The sequence below is a fragment of the Rousettus aegyptiacus genome, unplaced genomic scaffold (assembly GCF_014176215.1).
Source record: "Rousettus aegyptiacus isolate mRouAeg1 unplaced genomic scaffold, mRouAeg1.p scaffold_m13_p_13, whole genome shotgun sequence".
Lineage (NCBI taxonomy): Eukaryota > Metazoa > Chordata > Mammalia > Chiroptera > Pteropodidae > Rousettus > Rousettus aegyptiacus.
The window spans coordinates 57,643,389-57,671,057 of record NW_023416288.1 but is presented as its reverse complement, the minus strand read 5'-3'; the positions used below and the strand labels follow the sequence as shown (position 1 = coordinate 57,671,057).

Sequence of the window (27,669 nt, the reverse complement as noted above, 5' to 3'; positions counted from 1 at the left end):
CTGGAAATGTCTTAGGGAAACTTGCTTTTAAAAGTGTGTTTAAGTTAAAACTGGAAAAGTTTTCTAAACAGAGGAAGTACATGAATCTAGGCATCAACCTTCAAATTATGGAAATTGTTTGCATGTTGTGCCACCCTACAGAGCTATTAAATAGTAATAATGGTAATATTGGTTATATTTATGTCATGCCTACATATGCCGGTACCTAACATACCCACAGAGCATGAGTTGGGGTATAGGCCCGGTGTGTCTGATTCACAGCTGTTCCCTGTCTTACCTCTCTTCATGTGTAAGGGAGAACCTTAGTGTAGTTGAAAGGAACCTGGTATTAAGAAGATAAGAATTCTATGCCTGATGAGCTGCGGTGTGTTCTTGAGTTAGTCACTCAACTTCTCTGGACCTTAATATCATTTTTAAAGTGACCAGACAAGAGACGGTAGCACAGGTTTTCTTCTAGTAATGGGTTGTAATGAGAATGCAGGCTTAAAATGACTTTAGGATCTCATAGACATCTCATTCTTTGGAAGGGCATTGTTAGGAGAAAATTATATATATATATATGTGTGTATACACACACACACACACACACACATTTATGTATATATAAAAATTTTCCCTGAAAAAAGAGTACAGGAATTCATTTGTCTTTTGTGTGTGTGTGTGTGTGTGTGTGTGTGTGCAAAAATGTTATAGAAAAAGTAATTTTTTTCTTTTATCAGAAAGTACCATCCTTCCTCCCCATCTTCCTAGTAGTTGTGGAAAACTTGTCTGGAATGCAGGTATAGCCAGACTGGTTTAACTTTTTTTTTTTTTATTATTTTTTTTAACACTAATCCATCTTCTACAGACATTGTCCCATCTGGTGCCCTGATCCTTTGCGATCTAAATGGGTCTTTTTTAGCTCTTGATCTGGAGTGAGATGGTTCTGAAATAAGTGGCTTAGTCTCTTTGGGAAATTAAACAGAGGAGGCAGTTCTATATATGTAGGTACATGAAGGGAGTTTGGAAGTTTGTCTAGCTTGATAGGAAATGGCCTGGGGGGTAGTCTGAGATGGAGGAAGAAATACAGACGAACAGGGCTAAGGCAGGCATTGAAGTTGGGAGTTGCCTAGATTGTTTTATATTGTTAGACATAGAACAAATTTGGTCCCAGGAGATGCAGTCCATTTGGTACATGACATTGATCACACTGCGTATAACCAAGTAGCCGGGCACTGGAGGATGCCTGGTTAGCCCCTACCTTCTAGTAGAGTCCGTGAGATTCTTTTATCCAGCCTTCTGTCCAAGACGAACAAAACTCGATAGGTACGGGTATAAAGTTGGAATAGATCCATGGTCCTTGAGGACTTGTGATGTGTGATTACCTTGCAAAGATGATGGGAGAATGAAGAATGAGTGCTTTCCTAAGGGGATAGAGCAGAGGCCAGAGGGGGTGGTGCTGGGATTCCCCTCCCTCCTTGCAGAGTCACTTTCACTGTCCTTAGTTGTGTTCGCTGTCTTTTTCCTGGACCAGTGCCACAGACTCCTGTCTTATAGGCTTTCCTTAAGCCTCTTCGTGCCAGTTCAGCCTCTCCATTATGACCACAGATGTCTTGTCAAACTCAAAGCTGATTACCATCAGTCTGAGATCAAAATTCTGTAGTGTCTGACTTCCAGCTTCCCTGCCTCCAAGGAGGGGCTGGGTCTTGTGATAGGCCAGCCTCCCATCTGAACTGGGTACTGGTCTCCCTGTAGGGAGCTGAGAAAGACAAAGGCAGATGGAGTCACATTCTCTTCTCTCTATTCTACGTGTCCCTGCTCCACTGAGACAACCAAATGTTTGGGATGGATCCTACCTTTAATCTTAAAGGAGTTTAAAATACGCAGTCCTATAATGCTTTCTCACTCTATAGTCTGTGTATCCTCACAAGTCAAAAAGATTCTGCCAGTTGTGGACTTCTGTAGTTTATATTAAAAAAAGAAATCTTGAATATGAGTTTTTAAGCTGCCACATATACTTCCCACTTCCAAAAAATAATCTAAAACAGTATCTCCTCTTACTTAAAAGTCACTACCATTGGGTAACATCAAACAGTTTTAAACGATAATCCATCAAAAATATTTATTAAACTTTTAATATGGAGGTAGAATCAAGCTTGGATTCACACACACACGAGTTTACGTTTGCCTCTGGTTTTACCCTTTCGGCCACCACCCTTGACTCCAGCCAGCGGGAGATTTACAGTGAGACTCTGTGGCGCTTCAGTGTCAGGGCCTCTCACTTGACTGCGGCCTTCCAAGTGTCTGGTAAGAGTCCTAGCAATGTGTTACACGATCAAGTATGTTTGTAAAGTTGTAAAAGTAAGATATTTTAACTGCAGTTAGATAATTGCCTCTTTCCATTTTGACTTCCCTTCTGTCACACTTCCTTTGTTGTCGGGCAGTGCCGAAATGGGCATTTTGGGGACTCAGGTGGGGGAAGTTAAAATGAGGATACATTTAAGGAGTTTAGTGGGATATATTCATGTACTTCACAGTCATTCTTCTGTACAGTTATTATATATGGACTCATGATATTCTTAAATTTATATAAGCTTCAAGCTCCAGAGACCCGACAACCTGATTCCTTCATCTTGAAGGTTTCTCAGTGTAGTCTTAGATACCGTTTCTCAGGACAACCTGATATAGATGCGGCTTTCTGGTCTACACCCAGGCTCTACTGAATCAGAATCTCTTGGGACAGCACTAGAGGCCAGCTTCATAAGGCCAGGGGCTCTGGTTTTGTGTCATGTGTGTTCGTGTTTATTTGCTTCCCATTGATTCCCTAGGAATGCCTCGGCACAAAGCAGGTATTTAATAAACACTAAATTGAGTTTTTATTCACGTAATTACTTGAGAATCTTTGCCTCTGCTTGTTTAATGCCTTCTAATAAATTAAGACTACCGATCTAGATTTTCCAATATGGTGCTGATTTTTATGAGAAGAGATGTGAGAAACAGAAAACTCCTTGGAGAACATCAGTTCAGTGGCTTTCAAATGGAAGGTGAGGAAGGATAGCAATTACATGTAGTACTTTTTCAAATTACATGTGCCCAGCTGCCCCATATTCTGCCGTGTTTTCATGTGAAGGGAAGAGGGTAGGTGATATCTGAATCTCCTAGGCAATGAGATGGATGGTGTGAGTTTGGAAATTCTTCATGGTCATTCTGATCCCTCTTCCCTCAGTTAAGATAATTGATCTAATTCAATCTCTTTTTTAATAAACATGGCTCCTGAGACGTAGAGCAGTTAAGGTAAGGGCTCCTATGTAGTTGGGGAGCAGAGTCAGGGCTAGGACTCAGTTCTTAAAAACTCCAGGTGCACTGTTCCTTCCTTCTATTAGCTTACATGCAGGAAGCTCTAGGCTGCTTTCTTTTTCTAAAAATTCTCCAGTATATGGAGGGCACATACAACTTCTACTCTTATTCTCTACCGTTTTACATTACTCATGGTTTCTTGTGCGTGAATATGGTATTTTCTTATATTGTAAATTTATATTTTCTTATATTAAATTTCCTTTGTATTTCTGAAGGTAACTAGCTCAACGAGCTAATAAGAAGACAAAAATAGTTGATTAGTTTATTAATATCTCAAAATAATCCACTTGGTTTGGTAAGGTACAATTAGGTACAACATTTCAGGTGCGAATGTAATTTTTGTTAGAAATATTGTCCACATGGGGGAATTCAGTTTAATTAAAGATGCACATGAGCTGTAGGGCATAAGAAGAGTGCAGCGTTTACGTATCCTAGCCCAGAAGGAGTTACCTTTGGGGGTCCGAGATGAAGAGGCAGGGCGTTCTCACAGGGCTCCCAGGAATTCTAGGGCAGCCAGCACTCAAAGGGCAAGGCTTGCTGGCAGATGCCTCCAGGGAACTCTTCTGGTTGATGGCTGGGGCCTGCCCCGTCCGTGGGGGGAACACGGAGGCCACCTGAGTAGGTTCAGGATAAAGACAGAAGTCCCCTGACCAGAACTAGGGTTTTGAGCATGAAACTTATATCTAATTTATGAAGAACTTCATTAACTTGTTGTAAATTTTATGCTCTTATATTCCCTCTTCCCTTTTCATTTTCATAAAATGATGTGTTTATAATTTATAGCCAGAAATTTAGATTACTGCCAGACAAATGTAGTCACTTGAATTAGGCAAATTAAAATAAAAATTATTTTGAGGGGTTGTTAAAATTTGAAAAATGTTAACACATTGTTCTAATGTGCTTTTATTTTTATTGTAAATGTTGTTTCATCCTTAGCTCAGTGCTAATTGTTAGTTTGGGGAATGATTTACATGTTTAAAATTATGCGAGATCATTTTGGCTACAGTTAAATCTTTTTTATTTTCTTGAATTTTTTTTTCTCACACAGTTCTTGCTTTTACAATCACATAAATTTTGATTTGAACCTGAAAAAATTTAATAAAATGAAAAGATTTTTTTTTGTCCTGCTCACTCTTTGTATTTTAACCTTCACTTCTCAGTCCTTGGTCAAAGGACAGAGAAATGGACATTATTACTGTTGTACTGTGATATCCTTTGCTTTAATGCTGATACATTCACATTTTATCTACACTTATACATTTTCTCAGAAATTGTACTGTCAGGCACATGAGGACAGGGACTATGTCTTATTAATTCTGTCTGATAGCAGCAGTTTCTAAACAAGATGTGTCAGAATCACCCAGGGTGCTCTTTAAAAACTTTAAGGGCCCCAGCTCCAGAGATTCTGATTTAGAAGTTTTAAGGAGAGTCCCAAGAATCTAATTTTTTAAAAGCTCACCCAGGTAATTTTTATGCATAGTTGGAATTGAAAATCGTTGTCTATAGCATGGAATTCTGCCTTGTATTGGATTCAGTAAGTGCTCAAAATATTTGTTTTGAATTATTAGGAATCACTCAGGTACGTGACATGAACTGGGTCTAGCTTGCTTACTTCATTTTTTGCTCTTTTCTGTGCTTTGCCATGCTTCACCAACTACCTGATAAAACCCAATTCAGGTGTGTTCCTTTTGTTTTTGTGCAAGATTATAATAAATAGCAAGACTTTTCATTGCCCTTTCACAACTACCTGAAAAATCTGATAGTGCTTTTTAAAATTTGTGGTAGTCCTTTGTGGTACAAATGACCCCTTTTTGACTATATTCACTGTCTGAAAGTGCTGGATATGGCTGGGAAGACCTATGGGTGACAAATGTCTGTTCCACAGTGTGTATCCACAGTTCTTCAGATCCTAGCTGTTGGTGCTATTTTCAGTCTTTCGCTGTTTTAAACATAATTTAAATGATGTATTTGTTCCAGAAAGCCATCTTATCTCAGATTGCTCTCTCTGCTATCTGGCCTTATCATGTCTCTTTCAGTTTATCATATTGTAGTTATCCATTCTCAGTACCTGGCTAATCCAGTGAAACTAACAGAAAGCTGCACTTGTCAGTTGAATGAATGACTCGTTTCGGCATCAAGTAGTTCAGTCTTATTCCAATATTTTTTTGCGGGTGACCCTGTCTTGCAATTTAAAATTTAATAAGCATTGTTTGTGGCTTTGAAGAAACTTTAGGAAGCCTAACTTATTGGTCACTTGGTGTATTGAGGTTCTTACAGCAGGGTAGAAACGTGTTCCTAGATTATATTACTTGGATTAGGAGCAGAGCCCCTAGTGGTCAGGAACAAAAAAAAAAAAAAATCAAAGAATGACAAATCAGCTGATGGAAGATCAAGGAGAGAAGTAACAGAGAGAGGAATACATAAGGGAGAGTCAAGAAGAGAGGGAGAGGTAAGAAAATAAAGTCATAACAGTAACATAGAGAAGTTTCCTTTGTCGGTTTTGCTGTAAGGGGATAATTCCCCAAGAACTTTTCAATGATTTTATGTGAAATGCGATAACACTTGGGTCCACTAGTCTTTTGCAAACTGCGCTGTGACTCTCAGTACATCATTCACTATACTTATTTATTTCCTTTGAAATGTTCACAAGCAGATTTTCTTTACATCCATCTTTTTACAAAAAATTAGTCTAATGCAGGGGATTTTACTATATAACTTGTGGATTAATGAGATGGGCATTGGTCCACAAATCCTCTAGAATTTTTTTGTAAAGTTTGCACTTTACCTGCATTTTTCTTTTCTAGGTAGAAAGCCAAGAATTCATCAGATTTTCAAAGGGGTCACTGATCAAAAAATATATCTTTTCTTAATTTCAATTTTAGAAGACTAGCTAGTAGAGGACCCCAGCCATAAAAACCTATTCAGGTAGAATATGCTCTGGACAACAATGAGCACAGCTCTGAATTAGCCTTACTACTGTTGCTGGTCCCAGGCTGATGCTTCTCGCCTCTTCCCATTAATAGTTGATTTAGTGTATGATTAACCCTCATCTTCCCAAGACTTGAAGTCTTGAATGAATCTTGAAGTCCCAGATGTAATTTTTCACTTTTCTGTTAGTAAATGTAACAGTGACTTTTATTTTTACATAAATAATTAACATCGGAGACTCTTTTCAGGTCTGAATTACAGGTCTAAGTTACATGTATTTAGGATTTCTTTCCTGCAAGATGGCAAATTATTTGCATTTGCATTTTTAGCCTTTTCCATTTTAAAGTCTGCTCCATTAGTTGATTTGCAAAATATTTTATAACTATTTGAGTGGAAATATTTTCCCAGGGTCAAGTTCAAGAATACAACTTTCAGGGCATACCCACCCCTAGATGACCATGGTTGTCATTAGGGCTTTTGATACTGCCTATAGTTTCCTTCTTTGAAGAGCTTTACTGATGACAGGAAGCATACTCTGACACAGCGTTCAGATCCTCTGGAAGCTTCTTGAGCATATCTACATAATCTCTTATGGTAATTTATCAGTCTGTGACAGAAACAAGATTTCTATCAGTCTGGCAAAAACTTCTGAGCTGATAAATCATTTGTTCTGAATTTACTATCCAATGGGATAGCTGCCCATTCCTATAAGTCCTGAGTTCCTGGGGAGAACCCAACAGAGACTAAAAATAGGAAGAGAAAGGGGATGAGGTCAGATGAGATGCAATTGAATAGAACATCTTAACCATCCGTTGCTTTCTGTGGGTGGTACTGGGTGATGGCTTAGAGAAGGAACAACCCAGTCTACAATGATCCCAGCCATGACTGACCATACATCATGGGGAAATTTTTGTGTATTCTTTAAATGGATTTTATTCTAGAGTCAATGCTGCAAAGATTTGTATTTTGCATTTATTTACTTAATTTTTTTTTTTTTTTTTTTTTTTGCAAAGCAACATTAAAACCTCGATCTACATGGCTGAATACTTCATTGTTTGTAGTAAATTTGACCCCTGAGTTTTTTCTTTTAGCTCCTCAGTGCAGGGATCAGGATAGCATTAGAGTAGGGCCTGAAAATTGTCTAGGAAGGAGACAGATATTGAGGTCTAGAGAAGTCAGGGAGTTCATGCACCAGGACAACACATCAGGTTTAGGACTTTAGCGAGGACAGGAAGGCACACAGAAGAAATAAAGGCAGGTTCAGCCATATCAGAGTCTGGAGGAGCAACCGTAGAATGCTGGAGCCTGAGAAATATATACATAGGCAAGCTGACAAAGGTCAGATAGAAGAAATTCATGTACAGACTCTATGTCCAGACAGCAGATTTAATTAGAAAATATATAGCAAAAAGAATGACTTTGGTAACTAGAATATATTATGAGCCTTATAAGGACCAGGACCAGGCCAGCATGTAGGCAGTACGGAGCCCACAAGCATCACCTTTGGCAGCATTTCATTGGATCAGATTGCTTATGTTTACATTTTCTAGATGTCCTTCACCTTTTCGATTTATTGGTTCATAGCATTTGTATTCCATCACACAGCTCAGGTTTTCAACCCTTTTGCACTTTTTTTTTTTTTTTTAGAAAAAAGGAAAACTGTTAGGATGCGGTTACTGTCCGATATTTTCTGATTCATTTCAACTTTAATCTATCCAACACTAAATAAAATACAACCCTCCCATCCCATTTTTAGTAGATATTGGATTGATGCTTTGCTGCCATTATCCCATGAGTGAAAAAGAGTAAAAGGAGTTGTTATGAGTTGGACTTTCAAAGTCAACATTTTTACCTCTGGGTGCTTATGGTTGGAAACAGCCCCAGCTATTAGCCCCCCTCATAGAGATAAGCACATTTAAACGAGTCGAGTACAAGCCTAGGCATTGCTTTTAAGTCTAAAGTGTAGACTCTCACCTTGGATTGAGGATATGTACTATAGAGATGATGATGAGCACAAAGCAGATGTTCACATGACTGAATGTTCCTTCTCGTTTGCTGGTTTGATTTGTCTTCTGAGAAGGTTCACCTAACCCTACTGAGTCTTCTCCCACAGTGGTTGGATAGGGATTTCAAATGGTTCCAGCCAGAGCGAAAAGGTGAAAAAAATGTCAGGAGTGGAAATAGAGCTGGTAAATAGCCCATTGCAAGAGTCGTGAGGAGTAAAAGTCTATTTTTTACATGTTGACTTTATCCATAGAAAAATCCTATTTTCTTATAAGGTGGTGCAAAAACTGGCTAGCTCCCCAAACAGAAAGATGCCTCATCACAGGAGTGACCCTGGATGTCACTCCAGGTGTGGGAGGCAGAGGGTGGGCAGTCATGACAACAGGGAGAGAGAAGAGCAGTGTGCGCAAGGTACCTCCCAGGTGAGAGATCAAGTTCTCCCAATTTCTTCCAATCTTGGCTGTTTTTCAAACAGCTCCTCCTGGAGTCTCCCTGCCATTGCCTTGTCTTTCTCCAGGCCTTTTTTTTGGTGGCATTGACCCTGTTGCCTCCAGTCAGCCTTTGGAAGTTAGTTATTTTCTGTTGGCTTTTGGTTGGAGGACGCGATGACCTCACAGACGGTCCTCACCTATTGGCCACTGTGCTCCTAGGAATCCTTTCATTCTACTCCCTACTTCATCTCTTCGACTCTGCCTGAGTGAGACCTGACTCACTCCATTAGTCATCTCGGTCATTGCAGGGTTTCCTGCCATCTCTCGACTGTATCTCCATCAACTAAATTTGTATAAAAGTAGATTTTAGATTTTCATTTTTTATCACTCCAATTCATTACTTTTCTCCTTCCAACCCATAGCTATCAACGCAGCTAAATGCAGCCAGCCCAAACCCTTTGTAATTTTTCTCTTCAGTGATTCACAATATATGTCCTTCCTGATTTGGCAGCAACTTAATTTTAAGAATTTTGCTCTTAAAATTTCATATAGCACTATTGGCTCTGAGTTAGGGAGTGGGTATTATGCCAGAATACTTATTGTTCCTATTTTGTGACTAGCAAGGTGGGAATTCTGATATATGGCTATTTCATACACACTACTGGGAAAGTCTGAATGAACTTTAGAATTATCTTGAGAAGGCAGAAAGGGAAGGGATTTACATTAAAGCAAGAGAACCTCCTGTTTCCTACCACAGTTGTATTGAGGCTAATGAGTCAACTAATTTGTGGCTCTCCAAATACAATGAACAATACATAAAAACATCCGAGTATTGGAGGCCTCTTTGTGGCCCCCAGGCAGTTGGACGGAGGCTCACAGGGGCTGTAGCTGCCTCCTGGGATGAGGAGGTTATAATCCCATGTAGGATTATGTGAAACTATGCAGATATTTGTAATTACACTTTGAGGGAGAAATTAGACGTGTGGGTATAGATTTTGGAGCAGGAGAAAGTGCAACGGTACAGCAAGAGTAAAAGGTTTGCTGTGATTCTGTTTAGCAAAACCTCTTCTGAATGAAAATACCCTCAAAGAAACTGGAGCAGAATATCCGCTTGACGGCTCTGTGTATAGCATCGTGCCATATGGATCAAAAGGAGGTCTAAGCTTTTGATCCCTTTTCTCAGGTGGGGAATGGGATTTAGACGTATGTCAGTATCTGGAAATTCAGTTCTAAGATGCTAGGAAGAAACTTTGAAGCCAATAAAAAGCACAAGGCAGGATTTCATTAAAAACAGTTATTCAGGAACACAGGGCAGTGGTGCGGTGTATCAGGTGGGACCTGAAGCATGGGATTGCGCGTGCGCCCTGAGGCGCCCCTGCACCCAGCCGAGCCACAAACTCTGAAATGACTGCTGTTGAAATGCAGATCCTGGGAGGTGTCAAGTGACACCTCATGATTCTGGGAACACTGCCCCAGCCTGACGCCTCAGTGACTAGTCAGGGGCGGATGGCCACAGTCCTAATGAGTCCATTAGTACATCATCAGAGATGAATGAGCTCATTTCACACAAAGCCATTACAGAATCCATGGGGTGACAATGTAGACAGTCATGAAACCAAAAATAGTGATAAGAACATCTACCAAAAGTCTAATCTCATGTTTTTGTTGTATAGAAAGGAATAAAAATTTGGCTTGGTGATCACACTATATCATAGTGTCCATACACTCAACATTTGGATTACTAAGGCCCTTTGCTTCACTCTTAACAATTCTGAGATAGTATATTTGTATAATTTGCTAAGGTTCTCTCAAAAGTAGTAATTACAGTACCTTTAACAGTTTCTAGTTCATAGAGCATTTTCTCATATATTACTTCATGAAAGAATTAGCTTCTCTGTAAACCAGAAAACAAATGCATGGTGTTCAGCTTTGCTGTGGGTTGAATTGTGTCCCCCCAAATTTCCCATTTTGAAGTCTTAACTCCTAGCACCTCAGAATGTGACCCTATTTGGCAATGAGGTTGTTGCAGATGTGATTGGTTAATTTAAGATGATGTCATTAGGGTAAAACCTAGTTCAATATGCCTGGTGTCTTTATAAAGAAGGGAGATTTGGACACAAGCACACGGGGAGATATGAACATGAAAGCTGAGGTCGGGGTGATATGTAGATAAGCCAAGGACACCAGAGATCGCTACCGAACCACCAGAAGCCAGGGGAGAGGCACAGAGAGGATTCTCCCGCACAGCCCACAGAAGGGACAACCCTGCCAGTGCCTTGATTCTAGCCTCCAGAACTGTGACACCATAAATTTTGTCGTTTAGTTTACTCAGTTTGTGATATTTTGTTGTGGCAGCCCTCGCAAACTAATTCAGCAGTCATTGTAACATCCATGTTATATTGGGCCACAGTCTTGAGAGTTACAACCCTTCTTTTTCCCATTTTCCTCTAGAGGCATTTGAAATTGGAGTTTCATTTCCTTATAGAAGCTACGAGTGCTGAGTCATTGGTAAGGATAGTGAAGTTCCTGGCCAGCTGGATGGGAACATGTGCAGGGAAGGAGGGCCGAACTGGCAGAGGATGGTGAATGTTGAGCTGGAAGGAATTGGTCAGCGTTTAAGAACTGGTGTTCTTTAGGTCTCCACACTCAGCCCCTTTTTCTTTTCATCTTACACCTCTCCCTGTCACTCGTCGGCATCAGTCCCCACTCACCGATAACTCCCCAGGCTTCAGCTGTAGCCCACACCCCTCTCCTGCGCTTTCCATCCCTGTGTTCACCAATCAGTGACCTCTTTACTGGAAGACTCACAGGCAGTGAATGCAACATTAAGTGTATTACCTTTGACCCAAACCTGTGCTCACTGTTTGCAATACTGTTTAGTTCTATCTCGGTGTACTCATATCATAATCACTCAATCCAGTATCTCCGGTTTCATCTATGACTGTCCCAGCTACATCTGTATTATTACAAATAACTGTTAATTATGCTTTCCTAATGTCTCTCAAATCTATCCCTTCTTTTACATTTTCGGGTCCTACCTTAATTCAGATACTCATTATTTCTCAGTAACTTTCTCATTGAATTCTTTGTATCAAACCTCCTCTTTCCCCTACAATTGCCAGAGCCATATTTCTAGAATATGTATCATATCACTTTCTTGCTTATGTGTTCAGTGGCTGCCCAAAACATACAGGTTTATGTTTAAATTCCTTGGCATGTCACTTCTTCATTATTTGGTTCTTGCCTGATTTTCCAATTTTATCACCTATCCTCTTTTGAGCTCTAGCTGTAAGGAACTATTAACTAACCAGTTCCCTGACTGTATCATGCTTTTCCAGATGGATGTGAAGTTCTACTTGTTTTTTCTTCTTTCTGGAATGCCACTCCTTTGGCTTCTACTCCTGTTTGCTGAAGTTCACTTATCCTTCAAGACATCCCAGGTATGGCACTCCCCTTTTGCTGCATGCTAGGCATGTAACAGTGAGGCAGACAGTCACAGTCTAGTGGACATATACATCTAACAAATAATCATAAATTATTGTTATTATTTTAAGGACTCTGAAAGAGAGTGACCAACCTGAAATGGACCATACCTGAAATGACGGACGTGTGAAAGCTTCTCTGTAGAGGTGTTTTTAAGCCATGATGTAAAGGCTGTGCAGAGGTTCTCCAAGCAGAGATTGGGCTAAATGCCCTCCTGGCAAAGGGAACAACATATGCAAAGACCCCGAGGAAGGAAGAAGCTTCCTTTTCTTAACTCACATGGTATCTGGAACATATGCTTGCAGGTAAAACCATCATATTTGTGTAATAATTAACTGGATTGCGAGTCCTTTAAAGGTAGAATCTATGAAAGCTATAGTCTTTTGTATTAGCTTTCCATTCAACTAAATATTGGTTAAATGAGTAGAAATCGAGATTTCCTAAGAGTAAGTCAATAGCGATAGCTTATGTGTTTAGGCTTCAAGAATTTTACCAAGTTTTCTTTTGGAATAATAGGAATCTATCTAAAGAAAATGTAAGGATTTGGACTGAGGTTTAATATTAATGATTACAGTAATATCATACATTTATATATGTACTTGAGAAGATAGTTTTCAAAAGTGACAATATGTAGTATCCCTTCAGAGAGAAAATTAAAGGAGAGAGAGATTATACCTCACACAGGCTCCAAGGTCGTCATTTCTCCCCGTCTTGCCAAAGCAGGAAAATAACAGACATGATAGATAGCTTTTAGAGCTGGGGTTGTCTCCTGCTCTGTTGGAAACAGAATAAGAAGGCCACGCTGACAGTGATGGATACGTGTTGTGACATGAGCTGGCACAAGTATAATAGTCGTCATCGCCATGATGGGATGTGTTCTTGTACAGTCTTTCCTGTAACAGAAACATTAGCTTCTAATGGAGAATCTTTGCTTCCTCGTGTTATGTGACTGTTTTAGCTGTGTCAAGTGGTCCCTGGCTCTCCTGTAGATAGAGGAGACAGCCATGTGCGTTGGATGGCTTAGAGGTTCACTTGCCTGGAGTGGGAGAGTCTGTACTAGATGTTGACTCTTGGGCCCAAAGTCCATGATTCCTTCCTGGAATGACTGATAAGCTCTGTGATGCCAAAGGTCATTCCTTCCTCATATGTTGGACAGCAGCTATTGCCCTGCTGAGCTGTCAGTTACTTCTTTCTAATTGGAGATGGGAGATTACCTGCTCAGCCTCCTCAAAATGGCACCAGTCTCCACTCCTCCCGTCACTATTCCTCTGAATCATAGGGCTCACATGCAGGTTGTCACAGAGGGTCAAGTCAGCTTGCTAGCACATGGCTAACCTGATTTTATTGTCAGGTGAAGGAGGAGTACTTGCAGGCTTAATGTTACGCTAACCATCTGAGGAATTCAGAGCAGTTCAAAAATATGTGGAGTAGGAAATGTAAATCACTTTGTCGGAAAATGGACCATATCACTTTTCACTGATTCTTCTTCTTCGTGAGTGTAGAATAATATCATGAGAGCATCATTTGTTTTCTTTTTTGAAATTTAATTTTATTAAATTGTTAGTTTCAAGTATACACTACATTGGTTAGACATTTATATAGTTTAAAATGATCCCCCTAATTGTTTTTTCTTTCCTCTGGGTCTCCACCTGGCCATTACATTAATGCAAACTGCATTCCCTATGCTATGCTCCCCATCCCCGTGACCATCTATCAACTAGTGATTTGTACTTCTTTAACCCTTCACTCCATTCTCCCAGCCCTCCCAACTGCCTCCCCTTTGTCCATCACCAGATTGTCCTCTATATCTGTGAGACTGTTTTTGATCAGTTTATTATTTCCGTTCCTTAGATTTCACATATAAGTGAAATCATATGGTATTTATCTTTCTCTGTCTGACATTTCACTCAGCATAATAACTTCTAGGTCCATCCATGTTATTGCAGATGGTAGGATTTCATTCTTTTTAATGGCTGAGTAATACTCCATTGTATATATGAACAATAACTTCTTTATCCAATTGTCTGTTGATGGGCATTTAGGTTGCTTCCTTTTCTTGGCTATTGTAAATGGTGCTACCATGAACATAGGGGTGCATAGATTTTTACAAATTATTGTTTTGGTTTTCTTTGGATAAATACCCAGAAGTGCAATTTACCATGCCAGGTTCCTTTTTCTTGTCATATATATTTAATTTTGACAGTGAACAGTTCATTAAAAATAACATTATAGCATCATTCTAGTTAGAGCCTTTTCAATTGCTCATCAACATAACAATGAAAACAAATGTCAGGGTTACCATGATGTTGCCCAGTCATGATCTCTTTTAATAGTTTTCTTTGAGTGTCACATGTACTATCAATTGATCATGGAGACTAACTTTTTTTTTTTTTTAGATGGGATATTTCTACCGATTTCTAATGATCTGTAAGCATTGACCGAGGATGCCAGGTTAAAAGCATAAGAACCTTAATCTTAGTTAACTATATTTCATCCCATTTACCTTTTTATCCATAATGTACTGTTGAGTCACTGATTTGCTTTTGAAATTTTCCTTTTCCTTTATTTTCTTTAGTATTTTTGTATGGGCAAGGAGAGATTGGGAATAACAAAAGAAGCAAACAAATTTTTCTAAGAGTCATGGCCAACACTATTTAGAACTTAGTAAAGTTCCTAGGAAAGGTTTTCTGTATCTCCAAAGCCCCACACACTTTACTGAGTACTGCACGGAAAGTAGGTGTTTGATCTATGTGTGTAGCGGTTGGCCAGAGGGGAGGGTAGTTATTCCAGGGCCTCCTCTTGGGTTGCCGTAAGCCAGGAAAGACTTACGATCATTTGCGGTGTCTTCATCCTCCTCTATCAATCCAATGGTGGTGTCATAGCTACAGGCCACATGGCAAATATGAGGTTTATGTCCCCTCATTTATGAACATTATCATGAGTAAGCGCTTGACGTCTTCTTTCATGAAACTGGCTTCTGTAACTGATAGATCATATTTAGATGAACTTTAAATATACTTTCAAAAACCTGATGTCTACCTCATGCTATAAAATCATTCCCAGTGAACAGAACTTGAAACTTCCAGAATAGAGAGCAATATTTACTCCTATTCCTACCAGCTTTCTCCTCCCTAGAAAATTATTTCACTATCAGGATACGATTTGGATTCAGAAAAGCTTATCTTAGGTATAGATGTGGATAGATTTTTGATTTAATTAAATGGTAATTAAGTCAATATGTAAATGTTATCAAATAACCAACTAGCTGATCCACTTGAATGAATCAACTCACCAAAGTCTAAGAAAGGATGGATCAAGAATACGTCTAGGTTGTGTGGGGTCAGAGGCTTTTATGATTTGAGGAGATTTTTTAAGAAAAAGAATACAGTTACAAATGCAGCTTTAAATTAGGCATGAAAATATTTATGTAGAATGAGAAAGAGCAAGTTATGCATTTAAAAAAGTATACAGATACCCAAATCATCACAAAATCCCCCAAACAACACAATAAACTTACTAACTTATTAACTTCCTGATGTACTTTTATAATCGCTACATTTTTTTTGTTGCATGCTCTTTGCCTTTTTAAATGACAATATTTTTTAAATATCATTTTTTAAAAAGAGAGTAGATACTAATTTTTCCCCTTAGCATGATTAGTTCAAAATTGATTTGTATTACTGATAGTTCAGAAACATTTATTTCTGCTTAGCAATGCTCTACTGATAATGTCATGCAAATGTTGAGAATTTTTGTCAAATTAGGAAAAATCTTTTTAAATTTTGCTTTGTATATAAAGTTTTAGATATCTGAAATTTTCTTAGGCAGTATCTAATCTGGAATATTATGTGATCTGACAACATTCATTAAACAGTACAAACAGTGGTTTTCTTCTCTACAACACTCATCTGCTTTTGCTTTTCTATTTCTTCTTAGAGACTGTTCTGGTATAATTCTTTTCCTTGTGTTCATAATACTGATCTGTAAGTTTTAATTTTCATAATGATATAATAACAAATTTTGATGATACTGAAACTTAGGCCACTATTCTCTTTTAGTTTGCATTTTTGGCTTTTTATCACATTTAAATTTTGGTATTATCTGTAATTTTGCAAAAATATAAAATTAATCTGAAATTAAAGCATAAAAAGAGTAGTTCAATGGTTTTTAAATTGCAGCTATATTATGTTGAGGTAAAAGTTCTGTAATCACATGAATCCTGTATTACATATAGTGACTTATTAGTGAATATTTGCACCTGTTTCTTCATTTTATTTCACTGTGTTTGTGACAGTATTTGTATTATTTCATCTAGAACCACTAAACTTCATCAAAATAATATGTAAGAGATCATCTAAGATGCAATGCAATATCTCGGGATGCATAAAACATGTAACAGTTTTAGGTTTGTGCCCTACAAACACACAAATTCTGGTAAATGCCATAAAAAAATTCTTATCAGAAAAGAGAAACATGCATGGTGCGTTCACATTTGTGTATGTCATAATTAAATATATTCTTGATAGGAGAAAACTTTAATTTTGATCATGCAGTAAAGAGAATGGAATCTTCTGCATAAAATATCACATAACTTAGTTTCCTGTATTTCAAACCTTGTTCCCCTCTGCCGCCCCCCCTCCCTCCAACCCATATACTCTGTTGCTAGGTCCACCATAAGATGTGCTGACTAATATCATTGTGTAACTTCTGGTCATGAGTCTCAGACCATGATGCTAGGTAGGTTGGCACAGTGAACTGTAGGAGTATTTTTGAAAGTCATTCCTATACCAGAATGGTTGAGTACAACTTAACATAAATGACTGGAAGCTACATAAACATTCCCTGTTGAAGCCCAACTCAGTGTGCCCCTAACCCAACTTCTTAGCCCCAAACCAAAATGATTCATGATTACACCAACATCACCCAACATGGGAAAATGTAACAGATGGGAAGTCTGAGTGGAAAGAAATAATAGTCTAAACCATTGCAATTTAAATATCTCACATTTGTAAACTTTATGAAATGGTATGATCTTTTCTCAGGGGCTTGTAAGGTGCAAGCCCCATTAGCCTCCCAGTAAACCTCATTCTGGGACAGGTCTCTCTCTCTCTCTCTCTCTCTCTCTCTCTCTCTCTCTCTCTCTCTCTCTCTCTCTCTCTCTTTCTCTCTTTCCTTTTTCCTCTTAAGTTCACTCTGCAATTACTAGAGCATGATTTCATCCTTTCAGTGTGAGGGACTACGCTGGCTTATTTTGAGAAAGGAAGGCAATGAAACTGTGGAACAGTGGTCTATATATGGCACACACTTGATCCTTCCAGTGTTTTTCAGGGACAGCAACTTTCCATTTGCTAAGCGACTTTTAACTGTGCTCGTCAGTTTTTTCTAGCATGTTCTGTAGGAAGCAAGGCCCAATACTTCCTCTGTAGAGAAGCAGTGAAGCACTGCCGGGCTGAATAGATTGTCCAAGTTTACGTGGTGTTTTAATAGCTGCAGCATTTGGGGGATGCTCCACTACATAGTTTTATTTAACGTGGGACTTCCTAGAACCTTTGAGATGGTAATGTGAACATCAAAGGTACTGCAAGAGGGGATCAGGGATGCCATGTTTCCTAAAGTTATTTGATCGGGAATTTTTTTTTTTTTTTTTTTTTAATTTGCAGGGTCTTCCGTAGAACTGACTTTGGAGAGAAATGCATGCTTGTATTGGCCACCACCAGGTGAGGAGTTGACACTGGTATTCCTGCCTGAACCAACTTGAGAGTCACATTATTCGATATAGTTTTCAATAGAAACCTGTTCCTAATTAAACCATAATTATTCATGAGCCTTTGCTAACTAACATGTATGTAGATTTTTAAATAGATGGAATTCAGAACAAGGTTTAAATAACTTCAAGTTACTTCATCTCAATCGTGGATTATAAACCCTCGCTGTATAATCTTAGTCATCTGTCCCTGCTGTGCTCTTGATGTCCCAGAAGGATTTAAAGCCAGGTATAAAGCTGAGTTTAAAAGGGAAGAAAGAGTCAAGAGTACGAGTCAGTAAACATGTTTGTAAGAATGGAAGGGAAGAGGTATATAGAACTATGAAAAATAAAAGATGGAAGCCACTTCTAACATGTCAAGGTTCAGAACAAAAGCTCCGTTAGACAGCTGTGTTGCTGACCAGTTACCACAGAACCCTTAACTGGAGGCAGAGTCTGTTCTGATACACTTCTTAAAACTGAACCTACCTCTCCACCTCCATTGCCGTTGATCAAGTGCAGCCCTGCTTTGTATTAAAACTGCCTTTTATTTTTCTAACTGGAACACCTGCCTTAGGGTTTATTTTATTCCAGTATAGTCTCTCCTCACTGCTGCCAGAGATATATTGCCATATGCAAATGTAATTATGCTGTGGACATCCACATAAACTCTTTAGAGAAAAGCCAGGATGAGTGCAAAGAGAGAAGAGAAAAAGGAGAGGAGATAAGTTGACCAGGGCTCTGGTCATCAGGGCATATAGTGTGGGCCAGGTCACAGGCGAAGGCAGAGAAAAGCAGTGCCCTAGTATTGCATGAGTATGTCCCCGAGCCCTAATTCCTGCTAAACTCCTGTTGGGATTTCTCTACAAATCAAGATTTAGGGCAAACTGCTATTGGGGAGTTGAACTAGTTTCTTTCCTGTATTCATCTGAGCCTCATCAATTGCAGACAGACACAGCATGAAGTATAGTATGTGTCTGCTTGTCTAAGATCAGTCATAATTCTAACTCATTTTTTCTTTATTTTTCCTAATGTCATTTTTTTTTTTTTCCAGTAAGAGCCTCTTCTTGTTTGACATGGCTAGTGCTTGACACAAAGCTTCTGAACTTCTTCCTGAAAATCAAAGCCTACTGCTGTGGAACAGGATGGGAAGAGGGAACTGGTGACGGAAGAAGGAAAAAAGGTACGATAAATAACTGTGTTCTACACTCTGGTGAGGAGTCGTAACGGCAGTTTCCAGCTAGAAGTAAGGAGAGGAATGAATGGAATCTCAGGTCGAATGACATTAGGAGACCCAACTTTAGAGTCGCACAGTTATGTGTTCAAGCCCTCCTCGGCCAACTTATGCCTCTGTTAAAATGTAAAAAGTAAAATGGGATTAATAGTGGTATGCATCCCAAAGGGTGGCTGTGAGAATTAAATATTTCAGGGACTTAGTGTTGAATCAGTGTTAGCTATATTACTCTTTGTTATTGATGATAGAATGATCAACAGAAACTAGGCTTGAAGTTAGAAAAGCTAGCACTTAGGGAAAAGACGAAGATTAATTCCTCATCTTTTCCCACACTGATTGACTTATTGACAGTTTTGTTGTTCTCATTTTTTATATTTTGGAGCATCTATTAGATTCTAGAGCAGATACTTCAAAACAGAAGATACACTTGAAAAGTGTAAAATGTAGAAGCTTAGAAACACAGCACTTTAAATCCTGTTTTAGAGTAAGGCATAGATCATTGAAATATCAATTGAATAATCTATCAGCAGATTAAAATTTCAGAACGCTGCATCTAAAAGAAAGCTCACGGGTCATTTACTCAAACCCTTTCATTTTATAGATACTCAAGGTGAGTTGCATCATTCATTCACTCGTTTAACATTGTTTATATTAATGATGTCTCCATAGTATCTCCATTTTGTCAGGTGCTATTATCTGACAGGTACAATATTATCCTTGGGGCATAGCAGTGAACAGAACAGACATAATATATTCTTTATTGGAGCTCCTTTTCTTACTGGAGGGAAGCAAACAACAAACAAGTAAAATTTCAGGTGGTGAAATGTGCTATGACAAAAATAAAGCAAAGTAAGGGTAATGAGAGACAGGAGGTATGTGTATATTAGTGGTGTGTGTGTCTTTCATGGAAGGCCCCTATGATAAGGGGACCTTTAAGTGGAGACCTGATGGAGGTGAGTACTGGATTTGCTTGTTTCAGAGCAAAGTAGCACTTGAAAGATGACTCCTGACCAGACTGGCCTGCTCAACCTTCTCAAGCGTAGGTTAGCTTTGGAAGAGTGTTTGAAAATGAAGGGAGGAAACGGAAAGGATGTATTGGAGGGAAGGTGACACCAGTGCACCTGTCATTACTGCTCCTGATAATTCTCATTAGATTACATGAACCCGTTACTGGCGGGAAACACAAGTCTGAGGGTATGGAGCAAAAAGACTAAAACTACACGCTTTTTATTTTCACATTCCCTTCAAGTTTTTTGACACATGTGAGTGCTTTTTAGTGTGAGGATATCTGAGACTACTTTGTCTTAAAGGAAGGTGAAAGGAAAACAGGGCTTAGGTTCTAGAGTGTATTCTCACTGAGGCAGCAGCATAACAATTTAAGAGCCCCTGACAGAGCCAGTTGTTAGAGAGCATATGTGCGAATGAAGCGAGAAAGGCCTCAGCCCCTACTCTCTGCCCTCGCCTGCGGGAGGAAACTGTCAACAGAAGGGCATCTTCAAAGACAAGCTGAGAATGAGAACATGTTCACTTCATACCCTCCACGTCAAAGTCATAAATGTGAGTAAGGCACTGAGATTTATTAGTGGAGTGGCGCACTGTTGACAGGGTGTGCTCAAAAGACAAGACAAAACAAAACAAACAAACGATAAACTTAATATGTCCAGCCTGGACATCAGTCCTCTGGACAAGTCTGTGGTAATTCGTTGGGCAATTCTATGGTAAATACAATCTGTAGGAAAAATGTTTTAGAAGCACCAAATTATTCTCATTGTGAGTTTAATAAAATTGGGCAATGATGTAATCTCCTATGTGAGAGAATATCTTAGAGGAAATCAGTCATAACTAGCCCTGCAACAATCAACAGAAGATCTGACTGTGGTTTGCTAATTGCACATCTGGCCTTTTCAAGTAGGAAGGTAGTTTCCTCAGTAATCTCTTATCTTCCTTTGAACAATTAGCAGCACTGACCTTAATGGCCTTCGGCATAGAACTTTCTTAAGAATCTTTGTTTCTTCATACTATACTTAGCACTTGAGTTCTCCAGCATGGATCAGAAGTATGGAAATTGCAGAAATCCTTATATCAACTAGGAGAAAGAAGAAATAGTTAAAGACAAAAGGAAGTCAGGTCATCAGTAGGTAGTGCTGTCAATTACTGCACTTATTGAATCTGTAATGGCAATTGATTTTAAGTGGTATCATTATTTTGTATAATATTGAAAACAGTGTTTCCCAATTAAACTATGACACCATGTTTCTTACACCTTAAAGTTTTTTTTTTACATCATCAAGAGACTATTTTAGACATATTTAAACTTAGATTTTTTCTTTTATTATTTACCATCTTTATGCATGTATAAAAAGGAAAATGAAGTAAAATAAACTGGTTGTTATTGCAGGAAGATGTACAATTGCTTTTTATTTAATGCTGAATAATAGTTTTAAAGATAGCAATGAAGCTCATCATTTGCCAACAATGCGAATAACTGAAGTGACAACCATATAAAGATCTATGACCAAGCTTGCACATGTGTAGGTAGTTACAGCTTCATCACAATTGCCACGTGGGTGACAATGATTTTAAGATACTGTCCATTTAAAATGCCTATCAGTTTCAGAGATATTGAATATGTAAGGGGAAATGCGTAGCCAACTTTTGACAGAATATGATAATTACAGAAATAGAAAGTGACAAAGACCTGTGATGTTTTCTAATTCCATGGAACAAAGGGGAAGAAATGTTGACCAGAGCATATATGACTTTAGGTGAATATATTCCTAATTCTGAATGAACTCTGGCACATAGGAGCTTCTCAGTATAAGCCTCTTAAGGGAATGAATGGATAACTAAAGTTGATTTTTCTCCCCTGAAGAAGAGGGCAGGTTGTTATCGTTGCTGCTGTTGATTTATAATAACAACATAAATTAATTTTGACAAAAGACCACTAATGACCTCACGGTCCTAATATAATTATTTTTTATATTACATCCTAATGCTTATCTGTATACAGTCTTAGTTTTCATAGTTGTAATCATAATAATGAATGTAACATTTTATATGTTTCCAGTGAATATGATATCAAGACAGTATAATTATAATTTTATGGCTGTGTCATAGTCCATTGAATTATACACAATTTATTTAAGCATTTCTTAGTGTTATACATTTAGATTCCTTCTGATGCTTGGCTGGATGGAGCTGCAGATAACATTACAATAAACTTAGTTGTTCCTTCTGTTGCATTCTTTCCTTAGGACACATTCCCAGGAGTGGAATTTTTGGGTCAAAGAGAATATACATATTTACAGCCCTTGGTATAAATTGCCAAAAGAAAGACTTCAATAAAATTTCAGTGGCAGTTTCTCCTTGAAGATCCTGTAGGACAGGAGACTGACTGCTTTAGTCACTTCACAATACTTGTCTTCTCCGTTTTCTGGGATGTGTATGTCACTGGAGGCAGGGCTTAAGAAGGGAAACAGATAAAATGCTTTGCTGTGGTTAGTTACTGCAGTGCTCTCAACTTCCGTACAGCCTGGAAGCTGCAGTACAATTCTTGCCTCGACTTCTCTAGCTTTCTTGGCTGTAAGGCTCTAATGGGCTCTGAGTTAAGGGAAAAGAGGCATTATTAGGTAGAACATGGAGCAAGATTCCTTTTGAATCCTTCAGAATTTAATAGAAAAGGTAAACTTCATTTAAAAAGGGTGAATTGGTTATGAAATAATTTGCATAAATACTCTATGGAGTTACTCTAATTCAGAGAGTCAAAATGCTGATGTGTATTTTGTTGGATTCAAGATAACTTAAATACTATCCTGCTATGAAAACAACAGCTACAACCACCAAATGTAGACTTCAGCTGTAAGTTAAGGACAATGCGAAAGTTGTGTATGAAAGGTGTGGAGCAGAATTTAGGACAGAAACGTGCGCCTCACTGGGATGTGTGCCATTTTGGAATTTTTTCACAACCCTTTAAGTCATATCTGGGCTTCTACCATTTCCTTCTTATGATATAGAGATGGTCAGTAACTACAGTGATAGAGATATTTGTTTCCCATGACACTGAAGGAAAAATACACAAGCATTACAATTCACACGGTTCTTCCATGGGCCGCGTTCTTCATGCAGGAGGGCGCACTGTTGACCTCTCTGTTGGCCTACTGTAAGATGAGCTCACACTTTGAAATCTTAGTTTTCCAATAAATAGTTCATTTTATGTATGTTATCTCTTTTCCTGCTTACAAAGGACATTCTTTTTGGGAGAAGGCTAGCTAGCTAGGGCTAAGGGATGCAACATAAAACTGGCTCTAGAGGATGTCATCATGGTCACCATGGGTGTTAGGACTCAGAAACTGCTGTTTGTTAACCTCTATTACAGTTGTCATAGTACTAAATCATAAAGAAAGTTTCAAGACACTGTGTGATATTATAACACTAGATAGGTTAAATCTGATAAAAATTGACTTCAGTCATTTTGTTTTTATAGCACTTATTGTAGAAATGGGAAATTATCAAGTCTGGGTCTTTCTAGCTTTCCAGTTTGTAGTCTTTGGATTTGACATGTTGTGTTGTGTGCTTCTAACCATGGACACACATTTGTGTGTTATTAGTCAGGACTTGTTCAGGTACAAGCAACAAAAACTCATCACAAAAAGTTTAAAACAATAAAGAGGAATGTATGGGTTCATGTTATAGGAAAGTTTGAATAGTTTTTGGTACAAGTGGATCAACAGGCTTGAGTAATGTCATCACATTTCTATTTTAACCTCCATTTCATGGCTCTGTTCTTTTTATGTGTGGCTTAAAGTATATATATATTATATATATATATGTTTCATATATGTAATATATATATGTTTTATATGTACATATATTTTGTGTGTGTGTGTGTGTGTGTGTGTGTGTGTGTATTCTAGCCACATGTTAGGAAAAATGAACAGTGGTAACACCAAGTATACACTCATTGCTTGTGACTCCCCCCAAAAAGAGACATTCTCTTTTGCTCGGCATCCAATCTCAAGATAGGCTTTAATTGGCCACATTGGCATAACACATCCATCCCTGAACAGATTACTCTAGTTAAGAAAATAATGCCCTCTGATTGGTAAACCTGAGTGATACTTGATTCCCCTGGTGGGGTGGGGGATGGGGTATCAAGATTGGCTGTCCCACAGAGAGCATGTGGAGTAGAATAAGGAAAGGTGGGGTACTCTTAGCAAAAGAGGAAGAAGGGATTCTGGGCAGACATAACAAGTGGTCATTACAGGATGTTTCTAAATGCCAGTAAGACTAAAAGGATGAAGTGGCCTTTTCCAGTATTTTCTTTTCTTTTGGATATACGTTCTGTTGCCTCCTAGGTAATCTGACATTTTGAATCATGTGTTTAGGAGACTTTATTAACTGCACACTCTCTCTCGTACATAAATAAATAAGAGCTTTAGATCAAAGGAAGTAAAACCCATTATCTCTTTCCAGTGTTTAGAATAGTTTATTAATTTTTCTAACAGCCTTTGTTAGTGGAGTTTGATATAGTCCACACAAAACTTTATTCTATAATTTCGTAGTTGGTATTCATTGGTTTCCACACCTGAAATAATAATGATATTCTGTTTTTGTCCCAACTTCTACTCTACATACCAACATAGTTAACAGAGATAGATCAAGAGCTCCAACTTTAATGATTTTTCTCTTGATAGAGATTTAGTTGTTAAGTGAACCCTTATACGTGCATATTCCTAAATGTGGATGCATTAGAGCAAGTGACCTCTCTCTAAATTTTCCCTAAGGAGTCATGAGCTTGTAGATCACCATGTAGTAAATTTTCTGTTAGAATGAACTTCTTTATTCTTTCAGTAATATGCGTTATATTTTCTTAAGAAATCTTGATATAGAACTTGTTAGCTACTTGTAAGCAACTTTAAATTTCTTTGTTCTAGCAACAGACTGTCAAAATGCAGAAAGAGGCATGTTCTTTTAAGTTACTGAGTTGTAAATAAACGGCCCACAGAGACTATCTTCAGACTTACTTTAGTTTTTCTATTTTCATGTTGAGGATTTGGACTATAGTGTGATTGATTATTCTATAACCAGAGGAAAGGAAAAAATTAGTATGTCCTAGGAATAAATATCTGATCTGTGGGTATACAGGAACACTCCAGTTTTTCAACAGTATTGCTTAAATTTGGGTTTATCGTTTTTTCCTCTCCCTATTCTACTTTACTCCCTCTCCAGTCTTTCTTTCTCTCCTTTCCTCCATCTCTCTCCCTTTTTATTTCTCTCTCTTTACTTTCCTTCCTTCTATCCTTCTTTCCTTTCTTTCACAGGAGTAATGAACAGATCAGTAGCTGAACCAGTATAAATGGGTCCAAAATAAAAACTAATCAATGTCTGAAACAATAGTGTTACATCCCATTGCTGAATATTAAAAAGAAATACTTAATGTCAAAGAATAGGAGATTTTTCCAAAGTTCATTGAGCAGTTGATATTGATAGAAAATTCAGTTTAAAAATAAGCTGCAATTAAAAACTGTAAATTCCGTGAAAAATCTCAGATAAAAGGCTGGCCATGGGAAAACAGTAATGTTTTCCCATTAAGATTAAAGTTCTAGTGGAGATGGACTAAGGAAGATTTCTTTGTAATGAATGTTTCTTTTTCTGAAAACATAATGAATCAGCCAGTCCCCAGTACTGTCTGGGCTGAAACGAAGAAGAAAAAAGTATACAAGATGGCCTCTCACTTACCTCTGTGACCACTGTTCTTTTCGAGAGAGCAACTAGCCTGTCCTGAGTAAGTCTCCTTGGTGAATGGGGCTGAGGGCTTGTTGATCTCTGCCATCTACCATCTATTGTTTATTCCTTAGAGGAGTTGTACACATGTGGTGTTTAACCTCTTGATTATCTGTCATGGCTCATTCGTTTCTCTATTGAATAATTCCCTAGATACACATGATTACTAACATTATAAAATTATTGCATTTTATGTTTTTTATTAAAAACTTTTATTTCTACTACATAGTATTTTGTGGGCTCTCCTGAAAATCTAATTATCAAAAACACAGTAAACATAATTAATGTTGTTTACTTCCAGCTAGCACAGTGCTTAAAGCTTGATTAATATTCATTGGATGAATTTTTTAAATTCCAAATAGTGGCTGTAGTATTGAACTGTAAGACAACATCTCTTCTATAAGTTCACCCAGATTGTTAGGTCAAAGTAAGATTATGATGGATCTTAAATTCTAGGATTAAAATCAAATATTAAATTTTAGTATTGAAGTCAAATATTAAATTATCAACTTTATGATAAAAACCAATTATATTTATTTACCTCATACTAAAATATCACACATTATTTGAGTTTTTAATATAAAAATTGAAAATTCACATTCCCTGCTAATGATTATGACTGCCACCTAAGTACATACTGTAGCATATCATTAGCTTTGATCACATACATTTATGAATAGTACTTACAGACTTAAATATGTTAGGGTCCGCATGGAGTCTTATGTATTCTAGCAGGTAATTTCATTTTTTATAGATAATAAATTATAAGTAAAATTTATATAACTAAAATATCTTGAGCATTTACCTTTTGCTGGAAAACACAATAATCATATTACATACATCACCTCATTTAGCCCTCACAACACTAAGAGAAGTTGACGTGCAGCTTAAAATTAATGATGTAAGGTCACGGAGCAGAGTCACTTAATAGCAAACCTGAGATTTAAGTCAAAGTTTTCCTTTGACCATGAGTCTGAGTACGTGCCATCATGTTGCACTGCATATGTGTATTTATAGCAGATATTAAATTATTTCTGCATGGTGGAGTCTGTGAAACCCCATTCTATCCTTTATTGTCAGTCTGGGGTCTAACATAATTAAAATTCTCTTAGTTGAAACAAAGAGATGTGCAAAAGCATGGGTAACTAAGTTACTCCTTGATTGACATGGAGAGTCAAGGGGTGATCAGGCCTCAGGAATGTAAGGATGAGTCCCCCAAAGGAGGTTATAGCAAATGATTATGAGCAGGTGGTTTGAGTTTAGTTTAATAGGACAGAATTTTCCCCTAATGTGTACACAGTTTTCTATCTATATAAACTACTTATATGTTAGTTGGCACCACCAAGGTGAGACTTTATAGCTTTGATTTAGTAGTAGCCAAATCAAACTTCTTTGTATTTTATGTGTCTACTGAGAAATAAACAGGAATGCTCGTAAAAATTAAGGTTAATGGTACTGGTTGACTTCCCTTTCACAGGAAATTAGGTTGCTCTTATGATCATTTTAAATTGTGGGTTTTAATGGCTGTAACCAAAGATGACTCTGACAAGTCCACCTTCACCATTGCGTTTGTAAGATATAAAGAAATAAAGGATGAACAGAAGTGCGATGAAGTTTATTTTTTTATACATTTGATTCATTTAAAAATTAAAAAGTGAATAAAGCACATTTGCAGAAGAAAATTAGCAAAACCATTAACTGACAGCTGACTTATAAAATCAGGTCCT

General features: G+C 37.9%; 1 protein-coding gene across 1 annotated transcript in view; it reads left to right on the top strand.

The window, feature by feature from the left end:
* The window catches only part of CHRM2 (cholinergic receptor muscarinic 2), a 506,666-nt gene that overhangs the window by 28,508 nt on the left and 450,489 nt on the right, over positions 1–27,669 (top strand). Inside the window, exons 2-5 of the transcript XR_004954036.1 lie at positions 12,038–12,139; positions 12,254–12,487; positions 17,843–17,899; positions 18,980–19,108. The gene's annotated coding sequence lies outside the window, so the exon portion shown is untranslated. The remainder of the gene's footprint in view (positions 1–12,037; positions 12,140–12,253; positions 12,488–17,842; positions 17,900–18,979; positions 19,109–27,669) is intronic.